Raw genomic sequence first — 21,708 nt, forward strand, 5'->3', positions numbered from 1 at the left:
TCCTTATTCTCAATTGAAAACAATATCGAGTTCCTCTTTATACTGCAACTTCCAAAGTCGATTCAGGTGTCTTCATAGTACCATCCTTGAAGAATCCATGGAATCTCATGGAAAAGAAACAAACAATAACACGAAACTCTGCACAATTCGCCGTAAGCCTGCCTCAGATTGTTTGGGGGCAGGTGGACACTATTGCAACGGAGGTGAAATTTGAGGGAAAATTCTGCGAGCAGTCTCCTCGGAACGTAACATAATTCTAACGGAAGAGACGTAGAACTGCGTATGAGTGGATGTTTAGAAAGAGGGATACACAAAGATAGGTACGAGATAGAGAGAGAGGGAAAGCGGAGACAGAAGGGGGAGAAGATTTTGAGAGAGGGAGAGAAATTTGAAGAGGACGGAGGTATGACAAACTAAATTACGGGATACGGGAATCTCGGATTCCCGGTTTATCATCTGCAGCGAGAGCATTTTATCTCTTGCCTCCAAACCCTGGCTCGCATCCCACACCGTATATATACATGAGAGCACTCCTTGGATTTCCATCGGTTCCGCAAACAAACCCATGTCAGCAACGAAATAGACGTGACTAAAAATACGTTTCGCGTTTCTCCAACGCGTTCCCTCTCTGTATCTATCTCTCCCGCTATCTCTGTGTATGTATATATTATCTCTTTCGTTATTTCCTTCGTGAGTATAACAACAAACACATCCGATGGCGCTGTCTCGATGATGTGACACGGTGCTGAAATCCACTGCATGGCGGCCGGGACGTCCCATTCCCCCCCCCCCCCTTTTCTCTCCCTCTAAAGAGAGGAGTCTTTTAACATTCATGTCAACAGATGGGGACGAGTTGTATCATATTGTGCTGTGGTCTCCACTTCCCGAGATTTGGCAGGACGAGGTGAAATGTGATCGAGCATGATGAGACGACAGCCTTACTGACCTCGTCATCGAAAAGGAAGGACCAACAAAAACGTGTGAAAAGTGTTTACAGTCTTGTCTTCGGACGCGGCATGGAGAACCATTCTGCGTTAAAGGGATGGTACAGTTTTGAGGCTGCAGCTTTCCAACTTGTGTGTGCGTGTGTGTGTTTGTCAGATATTGAGAAACCTGTAATTCTTATAGAGAAATTCATTGTTAATTTGATGAAAATTGGTCTTGAAATGGCTGAGATAACCAAAAAAGAAAAGCGATAAAGATTTGATAATCCATGACTTTTATTAGGATCTCTTTGTTTTATCTTGTTTACGGATATCTCTGACACTTCAAAACCGATTTTTTTTTTTTAATAAGCTTTCGATTCTCCTTAGAAAATATGCTCTTGAACATTTCATAGAGTGGTTTCTAAATAGCCCGCAAAACATTAAAAGCTGAATCCTCACCTCAACCAAATACCATGCATTTCATTGTGAATGAGGGAGGCCACTTGCAAGCTGTAATTCTCATCCTGTCTTTTCTCTTGTTGGTTTTGCTGTTGTTGTTAGTGGTGGTGTTGGTGATATTGCTTTTAGATATCTTTTCCATGATAATTCGATACACGATGTGCATCGAAAGAGTAAAAAAACATCCTTGACGCAAATGCGTTGCCTTTGTAACCCATTCCACCCTATATAAACGAAACGTCGAGGCAAGTAATATACAAATTAAACGCAATACAACAAGCTATTCAACAAGCTATTCAACAAGCAACTCAACAAGCAATTCAACAAGTTATTTGCTCATTAATTTCCCCATTTGAAATCACATTACATCGTTCGTCTACATTTACGTTAAAATGATGAGCGACTGAGTAATCTTTCGAATGTTACATTCTCCCTCTCAGCATCCCGTTAAACGGCTCTTCGGGGAACAATTTGTGAGAAATTACGCTATTTATGCTCAGCCAACACGGCAGTGCAATTCAATGACAAACGTGTAGACTCTGCCTCACGCAATCAATGAGGTTCGTAAAGCTAAAGGGGAAACAGTCTGCGACCCAATATTGTTCTGCGGATGGAGACTTGTATACCTCGCTGTATTCTTATTGGCACTCAATTTACTGCATTAATTCGGCTTTATCTATCTCCGTTATCATTATTATATTATTATCATCATTATTATTATCATCATTACTATTATTATTATTATTCTTGACTGATCGATTGATCGATTTACTTATTTCATTTATAGGTATATAAATATTTTTTTATTATTATTATTTTTATTTTTTTTGCGAAGTTGTCTGGTTAGTTTACCCAAACATTACCAGCGCTATCTCGAGAGAGTACCATCAACTTGTTTCCGCACTGTGAAATGAATCGTCGCTTGTACCTTCCTTCTGCACGCATTCAACTGAAGGGCTCAATGTGGGTTGCGACTTGGGCTTTTGTGAGGACATAGATAAAAAAATCCGGAATGATTGTCTGAGTGCTTGTTGACCCGGGGTCAAGGCGTTCTTTCCAGGTGTATCACTGACGCATGCGCAGAGATTCCATTACGGTGTCTTTCTTTAGCGAGCTAGTTAACAATAACCAAGGCTGCCATAACTTCCACATCAAAATTTGAGAGATTCCATAGAGCGATCGAGGAGATTCTTGTGCATTTATACATGCATCTCAATGAGCAAAAATAATCACCAAATCAGGGAAACTTTTACATTCTCTTTCCAGGACACGATAAAAATTAAATGCTGAAGTTTTTCTCCCTCCCCCCCCCCCCCTTCCAAGCCTCCTGCACAAGCGGAGAGGCTAGAAAGCTTGCCATTAACCTACCGACATGCCAACTCCCCCTACATAACACACATGAATCATAACAGTGTGTCTACTTATCGAATCACTTAGAGTAAAAATTACTGCGTCACGCGAACACGAGTGGAATTTTAATGTTCCATATCTTCCTTTATTCAGATCTGATTTTTTAACTGTTCCGTTCGTTTGACTTTACTCTTTTGATTAAGTCCATTGAACTCAGGGAGGCGCTTGGACGAGTCCGTCTGATTTGGTATTTTATACTTCCTAAGTCTGTTGATGGATTCATGATTATCTTTATCTACTGAAGCCCAACAAAAAAATCTAAGAGCTATAATGCTCAAGCCCTTTTTTAAAAAACAGGAATGAGATTTGAGAGGTAAAACGCTGACTATATAGTATATGTAGCATGCGCCGCCGGTGGAACATTTTCAAAAGTGGGGGCCCACTTCCGGGTTGCAAGGAGGGCCCAAAGTAGTGACACCGTATTGTATAAAAGTCCCCCCCCCCCCCCCCCCCCGACCCCGGTTCCGCCGGCCCTGGCATGAAGAAGAACGATGTTTATCAAGCGAAAATTTGTGCTATTCCGACAAGGGCAGTAGTAATCAGACAGCACGTGCCTGACTCTGCCTGAATCCTGCTATTGTACTCGAGAAAGTTGAGATAACTCCAAAAAGACCGGAAAAAAGTTCGCACAGGGGACTGGACATGGAGAAGTTTCTAGTTTAGGGCCCAAAAAGCATTTCGAGGTACAGTAAATGTTCCCAAGCAAGAAAGAGTAATCATATGCAGTACCTACCTCGATACGAGATGTAAGGTTGAGTTCTTTGGTAATAACAGTGGGCAGGTAAGTTTCTCCGTCCCACCGGAGTTGGCTGCGAGACCAAGAGTATTAACTAGCCACGATCTAAGCCCGACTGATAGGTTTCTCTCCACGGCATCGCACACTGGGGAGACGGCGAGGCTACGCGAGTCGTCCTCGTTGTCTCAGCGACCGGCCCAAATCATCGACACGCTGAAAGAATAGACAATTATCATAATAATTATTGATCAAAACACAATGGGCACACAAGCATACATAAACACATGTGCGCGCACACACGTATGCGAACACAATGCACAAATCTCACACAACAGCACACCTTACACAGTGCAATATGATTGTATTTTTTTATCCAAAGGGTATATAAACGCTCCTATAGTATAACTCATGGGAAAAAAAGATAAGATCGATTCAGAAGCTGTGTAATATATTGTGTGAACCATGAAATACCACAATAAACAACGCTGATATCTACCGTTGATGATTTCTTTGTTTCCACCGCTACGAACCAGTATAATGTGTACAGGATGCACAGGCTTGAGTGAAGCAGTATAGGAGGAATCGGATGTACAACTTTAAAACTTAACCTTAACTCTGTTTAAAAAAAAAAAAAAAAATGATGAATGCATCTCTAATTCAACTAATTAAAAAAAAAGCACTTGTGCATTATTATTTTCTAAAATGGGCCTTTATGAATATAGGTTTTCCCATCCATTTTCGCACTTTTGTCATTCAATTTCAAAGATTTATTATTAAATTTCGTCCCGAGAAGCAGGTGGAACGCAAATCCTAACTTCAGTTTCGTCAATTGTCATTGTAATTCGTTTTTCGTCAAACATTTTCGAAGACATAGCATTCAGAATCGTCAATTGTCATTCAAATTCGTCCCTCCCGCTGACGGATCGCAGAATGTGAAGATCAAATTCGTCTTTGTTCACACAATTTCTTGAATTTTTCATTCAAATTAGTCAGATGTTGTCGATTCTTTATTTTGATGGTGAACCAACTTTAAGCCGACATATTTTTACTTTCTCTCGTAAACTGTATCGTTACACATTATTCCCTAACCATTTTCTTTAACAATACACACGAAAACAAGACTGCCAACGAAAATGATTGAAGGATAAACGACAGTAAAAAGTCATAACCCAGGACAGTATGTCAGTGTCACATTTTGAATTTTAACTCGTAATGTTCAGGTTTTCGCATCATAATGCATGACGCAAAGTTTAAATTTTGTACCCTGGAAAGCAGCACACGTAATCATGTTATCCATCATTCTTTGACATTAAACAGGCGACAATTCTACACTTAAATTTGTCTTTAATCATGTTTGCCTAGAAATCGTTTGTCAGTGTTTTCGTTTGCGAGACGGTATACGTCTGTTTGTATCAGAGTGTACTCGGATTACTTGTGTGTGTGTGTCTGCATCTGTGGTTCTGTGTGTGTGGGGGGGGGCACTTGTGTGTATGTTAACTCCTAAATGTAAAATGTGAACGGTTACAGAAAAAAAACCAAACAACAATACATTAATGACTGGAAAATCACACCGGGTAGAGATATGAGACGAATATGAATGAAAATTTAACGAAAATGATTGACAAAAGACGAAATTGATCCGGCTGTTTTGATTGCTGCGAGTGAGACTGACGAATTTGAACTGTAAATGACGAAAATGTATGCCAAATGACTAAATTGAATGGACTTTATTTGAAAATAAACGACGAAAGACGAATTTGAAAGTAAGATTGGCCTACTCCCGACATTCCGCGACGAAATTGAAGTAAAAATTTGTAAAATTGAATGAAAAAAGTTTGAAAATGAATGGGAAAACCTGTACTAAAATCCAGAGCTTTCACCTTCTTCTCATCAGTATGTCCGTTAAAAAGAAAAGTCATTTATCCAGTTTTAAATATTAAAAAGGAAAAATGCCACACGAATTTTGCCTATTAAACGGTAAGGCTCACTGTAATTATATGAGTATACAATCAGTACATATAGGTTTACATAGCAATCAGCCATCACCCTAAGTACAATAAATTGTAGAGGTTCTATAGTTACAAACATATTCTTATGTAACTTTTCAATGTGGATGTATATACGTCACATCTTACTCATGTAGCTATACGCTTAACAAGACACTGGATTGGTCTGAATTGGTGAATGAAGAGCGTGAAAGGCGTCAGCCTAGCTTACGTGGCAACAACATAAGGAAGGAGCCTCTGCTTATTAATTGTGCGTCAGGACGCCAGAAGGCTCGCGACGTGTCATTGCCTTATATGGTTTCCAGCTCCATACAATAAAGCGCTACAAAGAAAAACTCTACTCCATGCTGAAACTTCACTTTGATGAACAGGGTAAAATATTATTCAAAACCAAAACAAAGCAAATACAGCTTCCTCAAACAATAACATCGGACACAACACACAGATACGGCGAGTGAAAGTTTCACAACTGTTTCCACAACACGGTGATACCGGTTACGATCACATAAACATTACGCAGATAATAAGTGATAATAATATCATCTCAACAGTAGTTTTTTTATTGACTCGAAAAGAAATCTTTCCTAATTGTCTTTTCTAAAAAGAATTTAAAGAATAGTATATGCATCCATCATAATATTATTCAAAGGAGCTGGTAATGTGCCATTGCATTAATGAATGTTAACGGGGAAGTAGTGATAGAGGTGACTGAACCACCAAACTATGTGTTAACCCAGGGAGGTGAGAAGAAACTCACCTCTCTGCATGGTTAACCGGAGAGAGGCTCCTGCCGTCATCACATTCTTTATATCATTTACATATAAGATTGTTACTAATAATTACTGTTTCGTGGAAACACGTGAAGTTGGTCATTCATTCTTTATTTCATCGTTTCTTCCTTTGAAACTGCACTTGTTCTGTTTGAATGACTTCTCTCAGAGTGAAGTTCCCACTTTAACTCACCTAATCATAGTAGCAGGGCCTGGTTCAAGATGCACAGAATGTTACCCTCATGAGCAGTCCAATCTGAAATGCAGAAAAACGTGTAAGACAGTAATTCTCTGTAACTAATTTGGTAAGTGACGGGGTTCTTTAAGATAATAAAACCGCCCACAAAGTCATGATCAATGCCTGTTCTTTGAATCTGAATCTAAACACAAATGCCGAGTTTCATCTTTACGTAGTAATCGCGTGACAGACGAATATTATCTTCCGGCATACAAGATTTTGACCAAAGACAAAATTAACGAAACAAACTGCTCCTGGAAGCACCAGAGTGTTATCATTGCGCACTTGGAAGACTACAGTGACGTCTGAAACAAAGACTAGTTCATCATGGACCAGACAAAATGCTTTTGTAGAACACATCAGGTCCTGTGATAGACATATCAATGTATAATATGGAGTTCGAGTTATTGAGTATGTAATCACCAGCGAAAGTACATCCTTTTTCGAATACTTTCGAATACTTTCGAATACGAGATGCCATGACATAAAAAAAGGGTTTATGACACATGACTTGTGTATATCTCACTCCCACTTCTCACAGCCTAACTGGCAACTTTATAGTTTTAAGTTTAAAGTGATACTCCACTCCATGAATCCGACTTTAATCACCGGAGAAAACTTCAAAACAAATAAACAAATAAACAAACAAAAGAAACAAACAATGGTATACAGATTCCATTCAAATCAGACATAGGATAAGATGGATTGACACTTGTTTTCACGGCTGTGTGTTATTTGTCATCTGGATAACTGCAGTCACTACCTCACAATAAATTTATACTGACACATGCACCCGAATTTTCAAAGACAAGCAAACCCCAACACGCTCTGAATCCACACATCACACACAACGCTCACAATCACGTCATATGGTAGCGACCTCCCTCTCTCGGAACGACTGCATTATCGCGAGTTCATTGCCAGCTGTAGAGAGGACTAACGAGGTCAGGTTCAATCCTACGATAGATCCATGGCTTGCATGTCAAGACCTTTCTAGGTTATACAATCGGTGGAGAATCGCTTTTGTAGAAGAACCGAAGAAGTGACAAAATCATTCCACGTGCGCTGTTTGTTGTCATCGTGTAGCTGTGAATTAGATTTCCCTCCTCGGAAAGGAAAAGAGGAACAAGGATCAAGAGCGTGTGCGTCAATGGTCACGGCAAGGCCCACGGTTTGGGGTTGTTTGGGGTTGTTGTTGCTTCTTCCTTTTGTCCCTTCCGTCCCATCGGGATTTCCAAGTGAGACACACAATTTTATCGTGTATACTATCGAGAGAATGGTTTTCAATCAACTAGTTTCTTATCAAGAGACGGGAGAAGAAGGAAATGGGAGAAAAAGGGAGAGAAAAGGGGAGAAATGAAATGCGAGGAGTAGAAGGAGAGAGAGAGAGAGAGAACAGGAGGATAACTTGATATAAGAAAGACGGAAATGTTACTGCAATGTTATCGCGTCCTTCTCAAATATACACTTTAGGGGAAGTTGCGTGTGGCTTCAGTCCAATGTTGGAACTGGTCGAGAGTAGATTGCATTATGTGCTGTCAACAGGGTTGTTGCACCTGCATGTGTATTTATGCATGTTGGGTTTGTGCTTCCCACATAGAAGAACCACTGCAGTGGGGAGAAATGTCGAACATTTCCTTCTTTATTTCAAACGCTTTGCCCGAACTTGATTGTGAAGAAAATAATCATTTGGCGGTTTGGATGTGTTTGAGAAGAAAAAAAGGTCACTGTATACCAACAAGCATGCTGGTTTTTAGATTCACTGAGTTAAGCATCTGTGAGATAACGCTTAATCATGCATGCAATTCATACAAATGATGCTTGCCAGCAAATCCATCAAACAGCGACAAAGTGTTCATGAAAGCCCATTATTGTTTAGCAATGTTAGTAAAAAAAAAAAAATGTTCATTCAATCCATTAGTAACTGAATCGCCCGATTCTGCTCGTAAGATTACTCCCTAAAACGCCCGAAACCGCTCGTCCGCTTTTTCATAGTTTTATGCTTTCCTGTTTTCATTGTTTTCATATAGAATATATAATTACATAGTTCGAAAGTTGTCAAAGGTCAACAAAAGTATGTCAGAATTATTTCGGTGACACACCCTTTTATTTGTAAAGTCTTGACGGGCTTTCAAATAAACATTACTTATAATAGACCCCACAAAAATGCAGTGATCTATTTTGCATAATTTAGAAAGTTGTCGAAATAAGAGGAATATTGCTGTATACCTTCCAGGGAACAATAGGCCATTATGAACGGTATCTTCAGTTGCATTTTAACATTTATTGCAAAATGTTAAATGACGGACGCATCCACGATCACCTTGTCTACGCAAATTCATTATCTGTGATGAATCCTATGATGTTCGTCAAGCTTATGCATTATAATGCATTGAAAACGAGTGAAGTGCCTAGCCAACTGAAGAAAAAGAAAAAAGAAAGGTAATTTGTACCAACGTGCACGGTCATGAGCTAATTACGAACTGGCTTATTGGATTCGCAGAGTAATTTAAATCGAATTTAATAAGCTCGTCACTTTTGGTTAACTTTTGGGTCACTTATGGGTGCTCCACTTAAATGAGAACATCAGAGCGAATAGCTATGCACTACCACACATTGTAGCATGAAGCGAGAGGGTTGATCAGTCAGGCATACAGATACGACGCCAAGGCATTTGATATTCAGTGCGGCGGAAACTTTCGAAACATGTTAATTCCACAAACATGAAAACAAACAAAAACAAAACATACATACAAAACAAACATACAAAACAAAACGGAGTTACACCAGGTACCTAAAAATGAGAAAAGGCCAAGGGTTACAGTACAAGACGTGATAATAATTGTGATTGCTCATAATATATTTTTGATGTTTTATGGATAATGTTATTTCTTTGTTAATGTTTGCGTATCATTTTTATTAATATTCTGGAAAAATACATCATGCATTATCAAAGAAAACAAAATACCACAAGAAATTCTTATTTGTGATTCGACTATGAAGACTTGTTTGAAAGCGTTTTCTCCAGACCATATTATATACATAAGCACTTGCTGTGTAACATATGTCATTTATTTTTTGAATTCACAACGAATTTTTGGCATTGACCTGTCTTTACAATTATCATAACCTATAGCACTGCCTCGTGAGAAATGATGAAGAAGAACATGACCTTCGACCTACATGCCAAGACCAGCTTGCTCCTATGCCACGGTCGACACCGTTTGACATGTTAATCTGTCATCGCAACCTAGAAAGTTTGGTTTGGTCGCTATATCGCCTGGAGAGACCCTTTTCCAGGTTTCACGGAATGTTCTGTCTTTTGAAGCCAAGAATATAACCAGTGCCTCTGCGTTGCGTAGGAGCAAAAGTGGCAGCCATACCCTTATTAGAATGAATAAAATCCTAAGATGATGACGATTTCATGATGAAGTAGTTCGTCTTGAATGTGCGAGTGACAAATAGTCACATGCGCAGATGATTAAGTGAATTTGTCTATATATCTGTTAACATAAACACTACATCTAAATTAATTATTATGATGATAATAATAAATGGTGATAAAAACTGTATCATTATTATTTTTCATTATTATTATTATTGTCATTATCATCATTATTACCAGGTATGAATATGTTATACATAGTCCAAGTATAATACTGTATATTTCACAGCGTTCACAATATTATTATATGTTTTACAAAAAATCCAAATATATCAAATCGTTACAACTGCATATGAGGAAAAAGATCTAGTTTTTAACATTTTCTTAAAAGTGTGTACTGAACATGCGGATTTGATGATAGTGAAGAGTTTGCCATTCCTTTGTTACTGTTACAGTGAAAGTACGATAATAAAACTGAGGTGTTTGGGTTTTTTTTTTTTTTTTCAAATTAAAAACTGATAAGCATGTATTGACAATCTTTTCTTTTTAACCATCGCTTATTTTCGTAAAAATTGGGACTTACCTCGAACTACTCTGCCACATCACTAGCTACACAAGAACTTATGATCTCGTTGTGGAAGCCTTAAGTGCACCTAGTCCTTGGTCCAGTGGTAGCGCCCCACGCCTCTTTCGTCACACCCGAGAGCCGTTCCGGTGGTCCCGTCCTGGTCCTGGCCCTCCCGGCCCTGTCCTGCAGTATTTTGTCCTGTACAGCGAGACGAGACAAGGGAAAACAACGAGAATTTCGTTTTAACCGTGTTAGTTATACCGGGAGTGCACTGTATAAGGAGATAATAATGTAATGTTTGTGGTGGTATCCTGTCTGATATCATGGGATCTTCATTTTATTGATATCCTGTCACGCATCTCTCTGGTTTTTAAAACTATGACTGGGTGGGAGGCGCAACCGTGCTGGGAGCTCGGTTCAAGCAGAGCATGTGAAAGACAGAGAGATGGGGGAGGGGAAGACTATATCTATTATAGAAAAAAAAAAAAAAAAACAAGCACAGGATAGTTCCACTTGTGGTGTAATTGCACGCCGTGTCATGCAAAAGGGTTTAATCGGACGCTATTCCTCGATCTCAGCTATCAATTTTCAGACAAATCGAGACATGCGAGGGAGGGTAAGCTTCAGTGCACTCCTATAAACATCATTTCGTTGTTTCATAGCCTACACCCTTAAGAATTTCTGGTAGGCTTTTCGGTATATTCATATCAAGCCTTTTGTTTTCTTCTTTAAATGAACTGCACTTGAAAGACATTCTCTTGTCTTGAAGTACACCAGGAGAGGAAAAGCAAGACAATGATGTCCTTGGTGTATTTCCGTAGCGTCAATGAAGAAAACACTACTGAAGTCATTGTCATCGTCATACAAAAGTGGGAGTACTTTGTTTTTATATTCATAACAGAATCTGAGGTACAGCCAGATACCTCGTGAGAAGACGGCTTATCAGGATATACACAGGACGTATTATTACCATCAGGTGATGCTCAGACAGACACTTCAGTCACTCGATCAGGCATCTAAAAACATAATATTTTTCGGTTCTCAACCTTGCTCTTGTTTGTTTTTTTCTTCCATAATATTGTGCATATTTTCCTGCAAGTATTTCACTGCTGCTGCGAAAGACATCATAATAATAACAGTAGTACAGTCTTAGCATCACAGCTATCAAGGATAATGGTGATAACATCTGTGATGATGAAAACAAAACACTGTCAATATGATAACAATTAGTTACAATAATGATTAGAAGATTACAATGTTAATACTTCGTATCAAATTAAAAGTTTTATCAGTAAAGTCAATATTAAAAATACACACTGTACATGGAAGAATAGCAAGGAAGGAGTTTGTTTTCCGTTCAAGTAATAAAACCAATACAATGAGTAAACAACCCATAATATTATATGGCCAAAGACCCACTGTGTTTATAAGCTTTCCAAATTCCTATACACTCTAAATTAGTTGGATTAAAAAGTAATCTAATAGACCACGAAGAGGGACAAATCCAAATTAGATTATTAAATCAATTAGACTAAAGATTGTCATCTTATGTGGATTTGTCCCTCCTCATGGTCTTATCAGATTACTTTTAAATCCAACGAATTTAGAGTGTAAGGAATGAATACAATGACTAAATGATTATAACGACTTTGTAACAAAAATGAAAATTATCATCCCTTTATTGTTTCTATCATTTTCATAATTATAATTGTCATCAGTAGCTGTAAAAGAAGTATCATCATACAGTCATAGAGTCCAAACAGTATATGAAACTAAGTCTATTTTGACAAGGCCAAAAAGTGGGTCAGCAAGTTATTACTGAGTATAAAAAATACGCCGAACCGGGTTTCTCTTTCAATGACTTCCCCCTATGACGTCTGCTCCTATACAGATGGAGCAAAGTTTCATGCCGCGAAAAGGCCGAAGGCTCCAACCCTCAAAGTTTGAATGTCGCGAATGTTTCTGGTTTTACAGTACGCTCTGATTCTCTTTTATGGGCTCCAATACTCGTAAACGCAGGTTCCACCCTCTCTTCGGTGGATACACAGTCATACCAGTCCTTGATCGAGGGAAAATTGCAAGCTCTTCAACCTGAACTATGACGTGGTGAGAATCTTGTGGGGGTCCATAGCAATGGAACAAGGTCAACCATGTTACTTTTTCCAGTAACATGGTTGACCTTCGTGTCGCACACAATGGGTAGTCATGAGAATTTGACGTATCCTCTTTTTCGGTGGCCGAAAGTTGGGAAAGAAGACACCATGAAGCTTAACCCACTCGTGTCATCTTCCCAGAGGAAGAACCGCAAGCGTCACTTCAATGCCTCCTCGCACATCCGCAGGAAGCTGATGACCGCGCCCCTCTCCAAGGAGCTGTGGTCCAAGTACAACGTGCGGAGCATCCCGATCCGCAAGGATGACAAAGTCTCGGTTTCCCGCGGACATTACAAGGGTCAGCAGGTAGGCAAGGTCGTTCAGGTGTACACGAAGAAGTTTGTCAACTACATTGAGAGGATCCAGCGTGAGAAGGCCAACGGTGCCCAGGTCTACGTCGGTATCCACCCCAGCAAGGTCGTGATTACCAAGCTGAAGATGGACAAAAACCCCAAGGAAATCCTGGAGTGCAAGGCCAAGACCCGCGAGCTGGCCTCGGACAAGGCCAAGGGCAAGCACACAGAGGAATCAGTTGCCATGGCTACAGAATAGTCACTATCGACCGCTCCATTGTACCAAGACTCTAAATTCCATTGCTATGGACCCCCACAGGATTCTCACCACGTCATAGTTCAGGTTGAAGAGCTTGCAATTTTTCCTCGATCAAGGACTGGCGACCAGGGGTTTAAAGTTCACTCAAGCCAATATCTGGTCATCAACATCACACCCTCAAAAAAGAAAAGAAAAGAAAAAGAAAAAGAATTTGACGTATCCACACTGCGTTCAGGACCGGTCTGCTACACGTATTCACTGCGAGCTCCACCGTCTTCATAAGCAAGGGAGGGGAGACGACCTCCTTGGTCTAAGCAAGGAGCTACTATAGCTCCATGGTCTAAGCACATAATCTCCATAAGGGAGGTGACTTATCGTCTCACCTCCCTTATGTCTCCATGTAGTATAAGCGTTGAGCGTTCATATTGAAGCCAGTGGATACAATAAAAGCGTGTGTGTCCAGTCCACTAACTGTGGAAGCGCTGTACGTGAAGCGGTATAATAACACAATGACACCAAAATTCAAGACAAATAATACAAGCTGCATGGTTAGTTTTCGCAGCCCCTTATTCCTCTTTAAACCGAAGCCTTCAAATAAAACAACAAAAGGAAATACACGTATAACTGATGAAACATTTAACTCACTCTCACAGCTCGATTTGATGGCCCACTAAACTCGGGACTCGTTTGCTGTTCACAATAGTTGCACTTGTTCAGATGTATTTCTAGTCCGAGTAAAATTTTATTGCACAGCAATCAGAATTCAAATTTATGCTTATCTTACCACGACCCTATGTCCACACGACGGTGGTGGGAAGAAACTCGGACTAATTTACCACGGGGATCACCGTGGAGGGTCGGTGTAACTTCCGGAAGTGGTTGTGCCGCGCACGTCAACCATACCATTGTTTTTTTTACCAGAGGCATTTATCTTCTCCATTCCTGTTGATAACAATTTCTGAGCGATAGCTTCTCCGTCGCGATCGACTAGGTTAGTATTGTACTGCAAGCGCACGTGTACTCGCATTTGACTCCGAAAGTTTTACCTAGGTCGTATAAGGTTTGTAAGGTCATAGATACTCCGAGGGCTTGTCCGCACGGGCAATTTACTCCCACCGGCTAGTCGTGGTAGCGAGATACTCCTGAAAAAACAAAAAAAAACAAAAAAAAAAAACAAAAAAAAAAACTCAGGAGTATCTCGGTCGGAAGAAGAGGTCGTGGTTACTTCCTCCGAACGGAGGAAGTAACCACAACCTTGTTCAGACGGACCCTACTCCGACCTATCCTCCGAAGTTACTCCGACCAAGCTTCCTCCGACCCTTCCCCCGAAGTTACTCTGACCAAAACTGCCCTTGTCTGAACACAGCTCATATCACTTATATCACTCAGCATGCAAGTATGCAAATAAAATCATATTTCTTACATACTCCATACCACATCTTGAAGTGGGCAAATTTTGCTCGTCAAGTTCTACGAACTTTTCTCTCCACCTCTGATGCAAGACGGGTTCACAGTGGCTCTCCACCTCTGATGCAAGACGGGTTCACAGTGGTGGTCGTCTCGTCCGCAGCTCCGCAGTGAAGCCTCCTCGGCATGCAGGGTTAATCTTTTAGACGATAGTGTTAATGCGGAACGCGCTCACACCGCCTAGAATTAAAACGGTGTGCAAGTGTTCACATTGACAAGTTGCATATCAGCTCCGGAGCTGGTGCTCACGACTCGTGACGTATGGCCGAAGTGAATACGGTATCATTAGTGACGGTTTAGACAGATGCCACTCTCGTCCTTCAATGTAATGTATGTGTTTTTCCTAAAGATTACAGCCGTGTAATTCTCGTTTCAGGCTCTCGTTGTTACCTGGAAGGCCGACATGTGTGTTTACCTTGAACTCAGATGATGTCGTGGTGGGTAGATCACCCCAGAGAAGAAGGCAAGTTACTATACATTCACTGAGTCACCGGAGGAGTGAATCATTTTCCCACAGCAGTAGAGCGTATTATATTGGCAGAAGCTGCAGCAGAAATTACATTCTTAGAAGTTGATTGCAATACTGTAAACAGGCCTAATGGTAGTGGTATAATGGTAAGACATGGTAGAATAATTGTTTGTGGAAGCGATGTGGCAAAAGTAGCAGCAGATATTGTCCACGACTTGAAAGGAGGCACAACACAGGGGCGGATCCAGAAATTCTGTAAAAAGGGGGGGGGGGGACTAATATTTCTGGTGCCAATTCCTGGTTTCATTTCAGGTTTTTTTTTTTCCCCTTTTTTTAAAGAAAAATAAAGGGGGCGTGCGCCAGTTGCGCCCCCTCTGGATCCGCCACTGCAACATTTTCATACATTTGACTGTGTACAGCACTTGCATTTAAGTAGCAGCAGCAGCAGTAGTAGCAGTATAGTATAAGTAACGGCGATAGTAGTTAGTATAAGTATAGTGGTCGTAAGTTGAAGGAGCAGAAGGTTTAATTACATAAAGTAAACTGTGATAGAGTCGTCCACATAACTTTTCAACACAGAATCGTCACAGGTTTATCCATTCCCCATGAGACCACGAAATGTCTGCAGATTTTACACAGGAACTGCAATGCTAATGTGAAAAAGGCCAAAAATGCAAATTCTGCAACTAATCAAACATAATAATGTCATGGGTTTTTCATTATTCCGTTTTTCACACTTTTTCCCCTTTATTACATATGGAGCAACCTGTTACTTGCCTCTCGTAATGTCATCAACGGTAACAAGTCAGCTTAAATACAGTGTATCGCAATGCTTATGATTATCATGAAATATCATTAGACATGGTTACAGCATATCCATTCCATGCATCCACGAAGCTGCAAAGAGAGAGAGAGAGAGAGAGAGAGAGGAAAAAACAATAGCGAGAAAAAGAAAACAAGCATGAACTATAGCACAACTGGACTCTTCAGTGCTCCGATATTTGAACTTCCGCCCTATCTCTCCCTGGAATAATCGGTATTTTCCCGCAGTCACACTCCGTTCTCCTAGTCCTTCCCTCTGAACCCGCACAAGATGGCCATGATGATCACGAGAAACGACCGACCAAACGCAGGAATCCCTCGGAAACCGCACAACGCCAGACAGGATCACGTCTGGGTGTGTAGACCGCAATCTTCGGGAATGAGGCGATCCAACAGATAGAAGCGGTTGTGGTGTGACGGCAGCGTCTCAAGCAAGAATTGTCGAGAGTGATATGGAATGACATATTTTGACTTATGGTTCGAAGTTTTGGCTTATCTTAAATATGAACTTCAAAGTGCATGCTTACGTTGATTTCTTCTTCTTCTTTTTTTTTTCAGGCTGAAGTATATGAGATTGAGTTCATCGATGTCATTGAACTGGAGGCGGAAGAATGAATCATGTCTATATACCTGTTGAGTCACGTTAACATTTATGTTTAAAGTGAGGCAGTTTTTTGTTATTGGTCTCGCGAGGGATTTCTAATTGTCTAAACTGAACCTGAACTGCAGACACAATCAACTTCGCAGACATGAATCGTAACTTGCAAATTGCATATCGGGCTCACTATGCAAATTGCATAAATCATAAAACAGCTGTAGTTTGTCGCAATCAAATATAAAGCCCTTGTTCGTGCAGTACAGAGTGCAGAGTACATAGTGCAGTGCAGAGAGTCCGATTACAAAGGGGGAAAAAGCAGTAGAAGATCAATCGTGTGTAACAAAAAACAATAGATTAATTAAAACGAAAATAAAAAGATGCGATTGCGGTTCAAATGCAACATCAGAATAGACTGATTGCATCCGATCATGTGGCTGGTTTTGAAGATACCATGCGAAATAAAATACTTCCGCGCTCTTCAAAAATTATTGCAATGATTATGACGGCCGTGCATGGTTGCTTTGGTTTCATGTTTGATTATATTACATCAAGCACAAAACTACGATTTTGTGGTACACCACTGCAGCCCGTATTTTTGTAGGCATGTTTGGCAAACGAGTTGATGTCAGGCATATCATGTTTCATATTCCCCAATTACGGTCTATACACGGTCCTCCATTTAAAAAGAAAAAAAAAATCAGATTACCTGTATAATCTAGCGATACATCAAACTTTAGAGAAGCGATGGGAGATCCCTTTGTCACATTAGTTGAGGATAAGACAATCGGCAACAATGCCCGACGAAAGTGGGATGCATCATTAAACCGTATATAAACACCGGATAGATCCTCCACATCTCATAAGACTCTTCTCTTACTAGAAAGAAAAAGAAAAGATGATTGATGACTGATGAAAAAAAAAAATGTCTCCGGCAGGCTCCGGTAAATTTACGGAGGCATAAAAATCGTGATTTCCTGAACCGTCATCGGAAACTGTTGTCTTCATCCTGTAGTGTCATCAGTCTTTCTGAGGATATCACCTCTTTTTCTTTTCTTTTTTCTATTCCCTTTCTCAGCCACCCTACCCCTCTCGCGATCTACTGATACAACTATACAAGGAACATTCTTCGCATAACGAGATATATAAGCCGAGTGCAGGATGTTTATGACAGGAATTCTTGTATGAGAGGTAAACATCAAGAAAGCGTCGAGACTTATCAACAACGATCTCCATCTTCGACTTACTTGCAACTGGTTTCTCATTCTCCCTCTACGTTTCTCGTTATCTCTTTTCTCGTCCTCTGTATATACATCCCTTCACAATCTTCCCCCACCATTATCTCTCCATGTCATTCTGTGCTTGAAATTCACGAGATGGAAGATTTGGTGCGACAATGATGTAAATGTAGGAAACGTGTGGCGATAGAACCGAGAGTCGATTCCCAAGTCAGCTGCCACTTTCATCTATACCTTAATATAAGTATGCTGCCAATTTCAGATTCAGTTATAACTCAGTAATGAATAGACTCCCGATTATTGTGCTGAACAACAACAAAACACAGCTGATATTATAAACGAAATAGGCCTCAAATAAGTAATAATGATAATGAAAGAAAAGATTTCACTCTACCTTGTAAAACACTGGCTGCGAATTATAAAAATCATCTCATTCATTTTATTTTCATTCATTTTATTTTACCACGGATAAAAATGCAAAATCAGCAAAAGCTGTTTTTCAATAGGGCCGTGAAATCAGATGCAGCACCAAAGAACTGAAGGTCTTTCATGGATTTGGAATTGAAAAATAAAATAAAACAGAATAAAATAAAGATAATCTTCAGAGGGCATTCCGGCTGCATGCTGATTGTTCGGCTGCATGCTGATTGTCACTAGCAATCTGTTCTCTTTGGAACTCTGTATAACTGCAAGAGCATCCATTCATGATACGAACCTAAGTTAAGGAGGGTTAATCGTCGAGCGCTGACGAAAAAGGAGAAACGTATAATGTATCTGCTCTATGCTCACTATCAAAATTCACTAAAACACATACACAATCACTCTTACACACACTCAAGCACACGCAAACATTTTTTTAAAATCGATAAAGCGTGGCTACATGTGAAAGTAAGTATATCTCACACAATGTGACATGCAAAGTCACATTTCAGAACGTTTTCTAGAACAGTTATTACCCTATCTTTGTTTTTTTTTTATCGGTTTTATTCAATAACCAAAGGATCAAGTTTACGCTTATTTTTTTCTTTGAACTTACTCGTACAGGTAGATTGGGGTCACTCCGTTCGAAGAAGGGGGAAGGAGGAAAATACGATAAAGAGTGCTATAGTAGCATCATTTTCCCCGCACTGATTCGATGTCCCTCATGAGCTACCCCGCCCCAAGTATGGAACGCTATACAGTAGTATTCGGAGACTGCATGTGGCCGGAATCCTAAATCTGTCCTTCGTGCCTATTAGGTCGAGTCCCAGAGCCGATCTCCATGTGTCGGCTATGGTTAACATCATTTTTGTCTCATCCAAAGTCTGCATTACTTTGAAACCGTTTAATATTTCTAATAAACGAATACTTCACTCTATACGCCGCCTACGGTGTACTTCAAAGGACGGTAGCCAAAGAGAAAAGAAAAGCTGTAAAAAAAAAAAATATATATATATAAATACGTGTGTAATGTCATTGAAGCTCATTAATTTAAAGTAAACGCCACGAGCATCGGTAAGCCCATATAGCATGACCAATTATTCACATCCACATTCTAAAACTCAACTCCCCACCCCCTCCGTTTACTCTAAGTGCATAATTGTATTGCATGCATGGGTACCTGTACTAATTAATGGAGATTTTTTTTAATCATATACTCAATCAATTGACTTGGACTAAACCTGCACGCAGTGCATCAATCACGATTTTCTTTTTCAGTTCATATATTCCACCTGCTCCCCTTTCGTTCTTATCCCTGTCTCCATACTCTATATAACAAGATATTTTCGCGGCATGAAATCTTCGCGAATTGGAGCCGACGGCATTTTAATACGCGGCATCAAATTTTCGAATTGCTTTTATGCACCATTCAATGCATTTAGTGTAGACAAGAACATTCGCGTGCATTTTAATTTCGCAAATCTGTGCTCTCGCGAAATTCAAATGCACGCGAACATTCCTCGTTCTACAGTATTTTATAACCCATCCTCCTTCCCTTTTCTCTCTCTCTTTCTCTCTTTTTCACACAAACACACACGCACACACACACACACACACACACACACACACATTCTTTCACCCATTCTTCCATACCTCTTGATACCTCCTTACACTATACCCCTTGTATCCCTTTTCTTCCTGACATCCAGTCCCGCTCTTTACATTCTGATGCAGTATAATCATTACTCCCAATTACGGGAAACAGCTTTTCTGACGCCTCAAATGCTTGACACGACGCGGTGATGATGAACGGGTTTGGATTCTCCATTACGTGTAATATAATGAGAGTTTGATGTAAGGAGCCGATATGTCTTGGTAATGGGCCAACAAGGCAAACGCCGAAGAAAATATTTCGCCTGCAAATCGCAATTTGTACACGGTTTTGGAATATGATTTTTTTTTAAGCTTCCGAGCAGGAAAATATTGTGAGTATATAGAAATTTCATAAATGTAAGTTCACTGACCTTTTGACCTCTGACATTGTCAAACCTGATCCATATTCAAACTTTACTTATATCTTACTCAATCTTCAGGTAATGTTTCTATGGTGCCTTTTTTTTATTGACATACAGCTCAAAGCGCTGGAAAGTTGTTGAGAGTACACCCCAATAATAGAGTATTGTATTTTTCAATGCAATTTCATTGACCTTTTCACCTTTAACCTTATCGGACTGTAGAATGTTATTTAGAGTACACCAAAATACTGCGAGTATACGGTGCGTATCAGGGAAAGTTCATAGACCTTTTGACCTCTGACCTTGTTGGACTTCACCCATATTCATTTTGACTGATATTTTTAGATTAGGTATCTGTGGTGTGCGTTTCGTATCGTCATACATAATAGCTCAAAGCTGTGGAAAGTTTGACAGTACACTATACTGTTGTGTTGACGACGACGGAGTAGTAACGCCTGTGTCACCCTTCCGCTACGCAGGCGAGACAAAAAATATGGTGAGAGCAGGGAGGTGGAACTTTCCACCTCCCTGGTGAGAGGTATACAAGTACGAACATTTGGCTCTTCATTGGCAACGCTCAACAATATTCAACCCTCCCAGGGTCCATACAGTGCAGGGCAGCACACAAATTGAGAGTGGAATGACAAAATAATGACGAATTTTCCGACGAGCCACACAGTACAGTATATAAATTACAATATACAGTATGTATATTGCGCACTCTCTATCTCTTCTACAATATAACCTTTTTTTAAAAGAGCATCGGGCAGCAGCAGGTCAGGTGGGTATACCGCTTCGGTTGAGATGGGGTTTAAGGTTTCCGACATTTCTTGATGATTATTATAATTTTTTTTTTTGGAGATAGTGATAAACGTCTTTTGAAATGTGAAAGACCAAGTAATTCCAAGAGGATTTAAAAGTTTATTTGTTGAAAATTGGTTTTGAAATGGCTGAGATATCCAAAACAAAGCGATCTTAATAAAAATGGGACCCACCTTTTATCAAATCGCTTTTTTGTGTGTGCGTTGTTTTTTTTACTGATGTCTCAGTCATTTCAAAAGCGATTTCATCAAATAAACATCAAATTCTTCTTAGTGTATGCTTTGTAACATTTCACAAAATGGTTTCAATTATCTCACACAAAATTTAAAGCGCTCATCTCAACTAATAGGCTACTATATATCATCCCTTTAAGTATACCTCCTTGCCTGACAGGGTCATGAAGGGGAAACAGAGCTTTGGGTAGAACGACCACAGTGATATATCATTACTGTGTTATCATTCCGTTGTTGTTATGTCATCACGACTACTATGGCCATTACAATAAGCCAGTTCGGAGTTAGCTCATGGGCACATTGGTCCGAATGACCTTTCTTTTTTCTCAGTCGGTTAAGGGGCTCTTCACTCGTTTTCAGAGCGACATAATGCATAAGCTTTACGCAACGATTGATCAATCCTGCTTAAACAAAGAATGAACTC

General features: G+C 39.9%; 1 long non-coding RNA gene and 1 pseudogene across 1 annotated transcript; one reads left to right on the forward strand and one right to left on the reverse strand.

Annotated features, from left to right (window-relative positions):
* Positions 1-3,533: 3,533 nt before the first annotated feature.
* On the reverse strand, positions 3,534-10,645 carry LOC140237707 (uncharacterized). Its single transcript, XR_011901863.1, has 3 exons — positions 10,514-10,645; positions 6,501-6,563; positions 3,534-3,744 (listed from the first exon to the last, which is right to left on the reverse strand). It is a non-coding gene; the product is annotated as an uncharacterized lncRNA (long non-coding RNA).
* Positions 10,646-12,740: 2,095 nt separating this feature from the next.
* LOC140237694 (large ribosomal subunit protein uL24 pseudogene) lies at positions 12,741-13,253 on the forward strand (annotated as a pseudogene).
* The last annotated feature ends 8,455 nt before the right edge of the window (positions 13,254-21,708 follow it).

This window comes from Diadema setosum, chromosome 14, assembly GCF_964275005.1.
Source record: "Diadema setosum chromosome 14, eeDiaSeto1, whole genome shotgun sequence".
Taxonomy (NCBI): Eukaryota; Metazoa; Echinodermata; class Echinoidea; order Diadematoida; family Diadematidae; genus Diadema; species Diadema setosum.